The sequence below is a fragment of the Panthera uncia genome, chromosome B4 (genome assembly GCF_023721935.1).
Source record: "Panthera uncia isolate 11264 chromosome B4, Puncia_PCG_1.0, whole genome shotgun sequence".
NCBI lineage: Eukaryota > Metazoa > Chordata > Mammalia > Carnivora > Felidae > Panthera > Panthera uncia.
In genome coordinates this window covers 14,541,337-14,550,131 of record NC_064809.1, presented here as the reverse complement: position 1 = coordinate 14,550,131, position 8,795 = coordinate 14,541,337, and positions in this window count along the sequence as shown.

The window sequence follows — 8,795 nt, the reverse complement described above, 5'->3', positions numbered from 1 at the left end:
CACCACAAAAAAAAAAAAAAAAAGAAATGATTATATAAGCCATAATAGAAGTTGTTAGCTAAAGTTATGATAGTAGTCATATTGCAATACATAAATGTATCAAGTCAACAAGCCTTTCACCTCAAATTTGTACCACGTTATACGTCAATTATGTCTCAACAATATCAGTTATGCAGACTTGATGGGTCTGTTTCTGGATTCTCTATTCTGTTCCATTGATCCATATGTATTTTCTCCCTCAGTTGTACTGCATGAGTTATAGTTGGTGGGGTTTGAAGGATCCGTTCATTTCACCTCAAGGTGTGTTGTATTCCCTCATTGCCCTCTTGATGTGGATACAGTCAGTGGTGACATCCCTACTTCTTTCCTGATATTGGTAATTTATGTCTTCTCACTTTTTGTTGTGCATCTGGCTAGATGTTCATCTATCTTTTTGGTCTTTTCAAATAACTTTTTAGTTCATGATTTTCTTTAAAAAAATTTTTTTAACGTTTACTTATTATTGATAAACAGAGAGAGACAGAGCATGAACGTGGGAAGGGGAGAGAGAAGGGAGACACAGAATCTGAAGCAGGCTCCAGGCTCTGAGCTGTCAGCACAGAGCCTGATGCAAGGCTTGAACTCACAAACCTCGAGATCATGACCTGAGCCAAAGTCGGACGCTCAAATGACTGAGCCACCCAGGTGCCCCCGTTCATGATTTTCTTTATTCTTTTGATGTTTTCAATGAATTGATCTGCTGTTACTTTTGTTATTTCCTTCTTTCTTGCTTTGGGTTTATTTTTCTCATCTTTTTCTGGGTTTTGGTGAGATCTTAGATTATTGATTTGCAAGTTTTCACCTTCTCTAATGTAATCGTGTAGTAGTACTATAACTATTCCCTCATTACTGCTTTGTCTTTGTTCCACAAATTTTGATGTTACAATTTTATTTCATTTGTATTCAATTAATTGTATTTTTTTAAATTTTTTTTAACGTTTATTTATTTTTGAGACAGAGAGAGACAGAGCATGAACGGGGGAGGGTCAGAGAGAGATGGAGACACAGAATCCGAAACAGGCTCCAGGCTCTGAGCTGTCAGCCCAGAGCCCGACGCGGGGCTCGAACTCACGGACCGTGAGCTCATGACCTGAGCCAAAGTCAGACGCCCAACCGACTGAGCTACCCAGGTGCCCCTGATTGTATTTTTTTAACTTTCCCAGAGACTTTGACCCATGGATTACTTACAAGTATGTTCTTTAGTTCCCAAGTATTTGGAGATTTTCCTGGTACCTTTCAGTTATTGATTTCTAATTGATTTCATTGTGGTCCTGTGATTTTTAATTCTTTAAATGTGTTGAGTCATGTTTTATGGACCAGGATAAGGTCTATCTTGGTATATGTTCATTTGGCAATTGAAATATGTACATTCTGCTATTTTGGATGCAGTGTCTAATAATGTCTATAAGATTCTACTGATTTTGTTGTCAAGTTCTTCCATATCCTTGTGATTTTCTATTAATTGTTGAGGGATGGTTGTTAGAGTCTCCATCTATAATTGTGGACTTCTATGCTTCCTGTTTCATTTTTGTTTTCCATATATTTTCAGCTGTGCTGTTTTGTGTATATGCATTTAGGATTACCATGTCTTTTCAGTAGACTAGCACTTTTGTCATTATGTGACATTCCTCTGTTTAGTAATTTTACATGCTTTGATGTTAACTTTATCTGGTATTAAAATAATCACTTCTCCTTTCCTTTAATTAACGTTTGCCTGGTATCTTTTTCCATTCTTAACTATCAACCTACCTATATCATTATATTTGATGAATTTCTTGTGGACAGCATATAGTTAGGTCATGTTTTTAAAGCCAGCTGCAAAACTCTGAATCTTAATTGATAGAGTTTGACCATGAATATTTCATAAAATTATTAATATATTGGAGTTTAAGTATTTCTTGTTTTCTGTTATTTTTAATTTTCTTTTCCCTTCTTGTGGATAATTTGTATATTTTTTTAGAATTCCACTTTGACTTATCCTCAGTGTTTTTTATTGTATCTCTTTGTATAGCTTTGTTAGTGGCTACTCTACGTATTATATTGTATATACATGAACTGCTTTCCGTGAGTGTTAACATTTTATCAGTTTGGGTGTAGTGAAGAATATTACTTCCTATTTATAAATGTCTTAAATATTTCCTTTATGTAGATGTAGAGTCAGATAAGATAATATTGTATTCTACTTTAATACTCAAACATATTTTAGAATTCTCAAATGAGGGAAAATGTATTCATCATATTTTATTCTTTCTGTTAATCTTTCTTCTTACTGATGTTCCATGGTCCTTCTTTTAACATTTCCTTTCTGTTTAGGCAATTTCATGTACTTATTATTCTCAGATAGTTATTTGCTTCAGGCAGAATTTGCTTGCTACAAATTCTCCTACTTTTCCTTCATGTGATAATGTCTCAAGATGCCCTTTATTCAGGATATTTTCACTAGATATAGGATTCTAGATTGACAGTTCCTTCCATTAAGCACGTTAAAAATGTGTGCTGCTTCCTTCTGACCATGGTTTTTAATGACAAATCCACTGTTTTTTAAATTATGTTTCCCCCTGTAGGTATGGTGTCATTCTTTCTTGCTGCTTTCAAGATTTTTCTTTTCCTTCACATTCACTAGTTTGACTATGATGGATATTGGCAGATCTCTTTGGGTTTATCTTGTTTGGGATCTTCTTCCAAAGTTAGAAATTTAATCCATTTAGGCTTGTTTTCTAAGGACATGAATGTTGAATCTTTTCTTACAGTGCCACAGATCCCTGAGGTTTTGTGAATTAGTTTTTGTCTGTTTTCTCTCTGTTGTTCATATCTGGGGGTAATTTTTATTTTTCTATCTTCAAATCCACTGATTCCTTCCCCCATTCTGCCCTTGAGCTATCCATTTAGTTTTTTATTTCAGTTGCTTTTTTTTTAATTCCAAAATATTCATTTGCCTCTTCTTTATATCTTCTTTTGGTTTGCTGAAGCTTTCTACTTTTCATTTTCATTCAAGCATATCGATATTACTTGTTAAAGCATTAAAAAATTCTAATTTCTTTCATTTTAATTACAGTGTAGTTAACATACAGTGTTTTATTAGTTTCAGGTGTCCAGTAAAGTGATTCAGCAATTCTGTACATCATTACTCAGTGTTCATCTTGATAAGTGTGCTCTTTATTCCCTTGGCCTGTTTCAGTCATCCCCCACTGTACCATCCCTCTCATAGGTTTTATTTTAAATTAGTACCCTCAGTTAAAGTTTTTTTTTTTTAACAACATAAACATTTTTTTACTTGAAGCATATTTCAGAATACACAATTCTAAAAAATGTATGTAAAACATTCCATTAAAGAAAATAGAATACACATATTTTTCCAGTACACACAGAAGAATCCTCTGGCTAAATGACATAAAAAGAGACATAACAAATATTAACAATTTAAAAAGACTAAAATCATGCCAAGTATATTTTTGTATATTTATACAGGTATATATTTTGTATAAAACAAAGCTGGAAAATGTCCAATGTAAATATTAAATATTTAGTATGTAAATATTAAACAACACACTACTCCACAAGCAGTGGGCCAAATAAAAAATCTAATGAGAAATCAAAAATATGCCTCAAAACAAAAGAAAAAGAAGACATAATATTCCAAAACCTATGGGGTACAGCAAAAGCAGATGTTAAGTGAAATTTTTGCTGTAAATACTTGTATTAAGAAAAAAAGTTCAAATGATCAACTTAACATTATACCACAAGGAACCAGAAAAAGAAGAGGCTTAGATGAAATTTACTACAGGAAGGAAATAACAAGGAAAAATCAGAAATAAATAAGATGGAGACCAGAATAAACAATAACATAACGTTGGAAATAATGACCATTTTTTTCAAAAAATAAACAAAATTGGCAATGTTTTAAGTATATTAACTAAGAAAGAAAAGAGAAAATTCAAAAACCAAAATGAGATAGAAAATACAACAAATGACACAGAAATACATAGTGTGATAAAGATTAATATAAATAATTATATACTAACAAATCAGATAATTTAGGGGAAAAAAAACAGATAATTCCTAAAAATGTACAAATTACCAAGATTGAATCATGAATCTTAAACGCACGAAATAGGGAATCTTCTTAAACCAATAACAAGAATGAAATTTGAGCTGGGATCAAAAATCTCTCAGCACAGAAAAGCTCAAGACTACATGGCTTCATTGGCAAACCCCACCCCATCAAACATTGAAACAAATAATGACAATCTTGGGGCACCTGGGTGGCTCAGGCTGTTAGGCATCCGACTCTTGATTTGGGCTCAGGTCATGATTTCATGGTTTGTGAATTCAAGCCCAGTGTCAGGCCCACAGCCTACAGCCTGTTGGGATTCTCTCTTCCCCCTCCCTTCCTCGCTCCTTCTCTCTCTCTCTCTCTCTCTCTCTCTCTCTCTCTCTCTCTCTCATTCTCTCTCTTTCTCCAAAAATAAATAAATAAATAAATAAATAAAATAATTTAATAAATAATTAAAATATAATAGACTTAACCAAAAAAGTGATTAATGTCAACCTTTATCAAAATCTTACAAATAATGAAATAGAGGAACACATTCAAAATCATTCCATGAGGCCGGTATTACCCTAATACCAGAGCAGGATAAAAACAGTACAAGAACAGGGATGCCTGTGTGGCTCAGTTGGTTAAGCATCCAACTTCAGCCCAGGTCAAGATCTCACGGTTTGTGAGTTCAAGCCCCCTGTGTCAGGCTCTTTGTTGACAGCTCAGAGCCTGGAACCTGCTACAGATTCTGTGTCTCCTTCTCTCTCTGCCCCTCCCCTGCTTGTGCTCTGCCTCTGAAAAATAAATAAATGTAAAAAAAAAATCTCTTTTTAAAACAGTACAAGAACAAAAAAAAAAAAATCTCTTTTATCCGGTATAAGTATTGCTACTCTAACTTTCTTTTGTCATCCATTTGTGTGATAAGTGTTTCTCTACCCCCTCACTTTCATTCTGCTGGTGTTTTGAGGTCTAAAATGAGTCTCTTGTAGGCAGCATATAGATGTATCTTGGTTTTTTTAATCCGTTCTGACACCCTGTGTCTTTTGACTGGAGAATTTAGTCAATTTACATTCAAAATAATTACTGATAGATATGTATTTAGTGCCATTTTATTACTTGTTTTTGACCTTGTTTCTGGAGAATTTCTCTGATCCTTTCATGCCATCGAAGTATTTTTATGTCTGGTTTAAAATCTTTTTCAGAGAATTCTACCATCTCTACATCTTACTTAAATCTTTTGTTTTCGCTGGCTTTCTCTGACATTACTCTAGTAGGTAAAGCAGACGATGGAGGGGTTGCCTGGTTACTGTTGAAAGGGAGTAGGTTTAGGTTTCTCTCTCAGTTTATTTTGCTGACACCTTAGAAAAAAGAACTTTCATGTTATTACTGGGCTCCTTGTATGCCTCCCCTGATTCTGTCCTGGCTGGGAGAAGTGGGAGTGTCTTGTGACACCTGCTCCTGTGGCTTTCACTGACATAATGGGAAGAGGGAAGCTTTACTATCCCTGGGTCATAGTAAAGGTCCTGACGCTCCAGTAGTCTTCCTCTGATACCACCCCAGCACAGAAGTGATGGGGTACCTTGTTACTGCTCTGTTGGAGTAGGAACACAAGTCTTCAGCATGTCTCCACTGATACACAGCAGCAGGTTGAGGGTACATGGCTCATTACCACCTGGTGAACAACAGTGTCAAATCTGTGCCTGGTCTCCTCTGACACCACCCTTGCAAGGGGCGTTGGTTGCCTCATTATAGTCTGTCAAGGATGGGAGTCTAGGCTCCCCATTTAACATTTGCAAGAGTGAGTGAGAAAAATCTGTGGCAATTGACTGGAGTAGAACAATTATTTCCTAGACCTTTTCTAACTTGCTAGGCTGTTCTTTTCCTATCCTTTGGCTGGAGACAACAGGATTTTGCTGGAACTTTTTTGTCCATCCTCTTGACATTTCTAGGTCCCCAGGTTCTTCAGCTCCAAGTCTGGGATATATGAATCAAAAAGAAAACCCAGGAAACTCTGCCTCATTTTTTCTGGGATTCAAGATCCACAGCCATTCTACCTGTTTCTCTTCACCTTTCAGAGTCCTCTTAAATTTCTGCATAAATACGTTCAGATGATTTCATTGCTTACCGACATGGTTCTACCTGGTTCCCCTTCTTTAAAGATTTCACCTTACTTACTATGGTATACTAGGGAGTAAAATTTTGAGTGATACTTTTATTTATTTATTTTTTTAACCTTTATTTATTTTTGAGATAGAGAGAGACAGGGCATGAATGGGGGAGGGTCAGAGAGAGAGGGAGACACAGAATCTGAAACAGGCTCCAGGCTCTGAGCCATCAGCACAGAGCCTGACGTGGGGCTTGAACTCAGGAACCGCGAGATCATGACCTGAGCCGAAGTCGGACGCTTAACCGACTGAGCCACCCAGGCGCCCCTTGAGTGATACTTTTAGAAGAGAGTAACAATTGTTTACTTCCTCAGCCCTTAAATATCTAGGAATATCTTTCTTTTTCCTTCATATTTGTAGCCCATGTCAGTGTAGAATTTTGGGGCTTCCATTTTCAACTCCAGTTCTCTCACAATAACTTTTCAATATTTTCTGATACCAACCTGATTACTATATTAAGGCCCCTTGTTTTCTCTCCTTACATACTTTGAGAAGTTTATTTTGATGGTACAATTTTCACCACATAGTTTACATATAGGGCACTTTTTTTTTCTTGGTTGAATTTCTCTAAACTGATAATGAAATAGCAGAAAGAGAAATTAAGAAAAAAAATCATCGATAATTGCATCAAAAATAATAAAATACTTAGGAATAAACTTAACCAAGGAAATTAAAGACAAGTATTCTGCAAATTCATAAAACACATGAAAGAAATTGAAGATGACACAAATAAGTGGAAAGGTAGTCCATGCTCATAGATTGGAAGTATCAATATTGTTAAAATGTTTATATTCTCCAAAGCAATCTATAGATTCAGTGGATTTTCTGTAAAAATACCAATAGCATTTCTTTATAGAACTAGAGCAAAGAATTCTAAAATTTGTGTGGGACCACAAAAGACTCCAAATAGCCAAAGCAATCGTAAGAAGGGCAAAGCTGGAGGGATCGTAATGCCGGATGTCAAGATATACTGCAAAGCTGTAGTCATCAAACAGTATGGTACTGGTACAAAAAGGAAACATAGATCAATGGAACAGATTAGAGAGCCCAGAAATAAACCCATGCTTACATAGTCAATTAGTCTATGACGAGGAGCCATGAATATAAAATGGGGAAAGACACTCTCTTCAATAACTGGTGCTGGGGACATTGCATAGCTACATGCCAAAGAAAGAAACTGGATCACTTTCTTAGACCATACAGAAAAATAAAGTCAAAATGGATTAAAGACCTAACTGTGAGACACAAAGCCACAAAACTCTTAGAATACAGTCAGTAATGTCTCTGACATCAGCCATAGTGACATTTTTCTAGATATGTCTCCTCAGGCAAGAGAAACAAAAGCAAGAATAAACTATTGGGACTGTATCTACATAGTTAATACTCTTTATAAATGGCTTTTATGTCTTCCCTGGTCTAAAAAGTTTGTTTTTAAATATACAGGTGGTTATTTCATTTGGTCTTTCTTCACTAGACCCCAAGCGAGTTTGTAAGTTGCAGTGGTTGCCCTGCACAGTTAGGGATCTTCATCTGGTCTTTGATCATACAGATTGTTTAGCTTTTCTCTCTCTGGCTGTGAGGATAGGTTGTTTTGCTAAGATATTTCTAGATGACACTGGTTCATGTTTCCTGTCAGTCAAGAGATGAGCAGCGTCTTGCATGGCCACGGCACAAAAGACATCAATTATATCAAGGCCCACCACAGAGAGATGAGACATGTTCCAGTTTTCTACTAAGAATAAATTCCTCCTAATCTCACCCTCTTCAGTGTGATGTAAATGGTTGAGAGAAATTCTTTGTGAGGTTCAATTTTATAATTTCTGCAAAACTGGAAGTCAAAGTCTACAACTTAAAAAGTCTATGGTCACTTCCTTGGTGGCCCTTCAGACCACACAATACAATTTCCCTTCAGTAGGCAGCTGCCAGGATATAAGAGGTAAGTCAAAGATGCGCTATATTGGGGCAACTCGGTGGCTCAGTGGGTTGAGCGTCCCATGTCAGCTCGGGTCATTATCTCACGGTTTGTGAGTTCAAGCCCTACATCAGGCTTGCTGCTGTCAGCACAGAGCCCAGTTTGGATCCTCTGTCCCCCGCCCCTGCCCCTCCCCTGCTTGCACTCTCCCAAAAATAAAAAATATTTTTTAAAAAGATGCTATGTATAAGAAGAGTTGCTGCTTTTACAAACCCAATCATTGGGTGATTGGTGTAATTAAAAGACATCCGAGAGGCACCTAAATGGCTCAGTAAGTTAAGCATTGGACTCTTAATTTCGGCTTAAGTCATAAACTCACGGTTTGTGTGATCAAGTCCCATGTCAGGCTTGATCACCCACCCACAGTGGTAGGTGGCTTGGGTGCCTGCTTGGGATTCTCTCTCCCTCACTCGTGCTCTCTCTCTCTCTCACTCAAAATAAATAATTTTAGAAAGTATTTTCATAAAAAGAGATCTGAAAGAGTTGCGATCACATATACCTCATCTAAATAACAAGGAATCCAGGAAGAATAAATCCTGGTTCTTTGTTGTATTCTATGACATCTCCACATTTTCTATGG